Raw genomic sequence first — 834 nt, 5'->3', positions numbered from 1 at the left:
AAACAGAGACACACACAGTCAAACACACACAAAGACAGACACACACAGTCAAACACACACTAAGACAGACACACACACACACACACACAAACACACAGACACACACACACACATACACACAGACATACTCACACACATAAACCTGCCTGTCATGCATTATTCTTCTACATCATATCCTGTCAGCCAGCCAAACAACTCATTTCCGAATGGGTGGGTGCCCATCAAACAGATAGAGCAACATCTGAGCAGCATCTCCTACTTCCTGCTCTGCTGCCGCTGAAATGTTGCTGCTGCTTCCGAAACGGAGGATGCTGCCCTGCTGCACCGGAGGCAGGCGGCTATAGCCCATGCTACCATCCCGTCCTTGATGACCACGCCGGTTCTCAGCACGTGTTCCCCACACAAGATGAAACGGGTTGATGCATGCACGCTCGTCACAGATGTGCATCGCATCATACTGTGTGTGTGGCAGCACATGTTGTTGTTGAGGTTGCTGCTGGGGTTGTTGCTGCTGCATAGACGGGACAGCAGACACTGGATGATGGTTGGGCAACAGGAGGGATGGAGGAGGTCCACGGAAGGCCCACAAAATGAGCCGGCATGCGTTTGTGGAGCTTGTGTACACATCAAGATCCGCACCCCCCTTACTGCAATAAGCGGCCTTGGTGTTCTTGCATTTTACCTGTGTCTTCTTGCCCCGCTGCAGCTGTTGCTTCTGGGGTTTGGTGCCCTGCTTCTTGGGGCGGGCATCCTGCTGCACCGTCATTGTGTTCTGCTGCTGTCTGCTGCTGCTGCTGGCTGCTGCTGTTTGGACGACTGGTGGCTGTCGCTCCC

This window comes from Volvox carteri (genome assembly GCF_000143455.1).
Source record: "Volvox carteri f. nagariensis unplaced genomic scaffold VOLCAscaffold_93, whole genome shotgun sequence".
NCBI lineage: Eukaryota > Viridiplantae > Chlorophyta > Chlorophyceae > Chlamydomonadales > Volvocaceae > Volvox > Volvox carteri.
The sequence above is the reverse complement of the archived record's forward strand: the minus strand, read 5'-3'. Positions refer to the sequence as shown.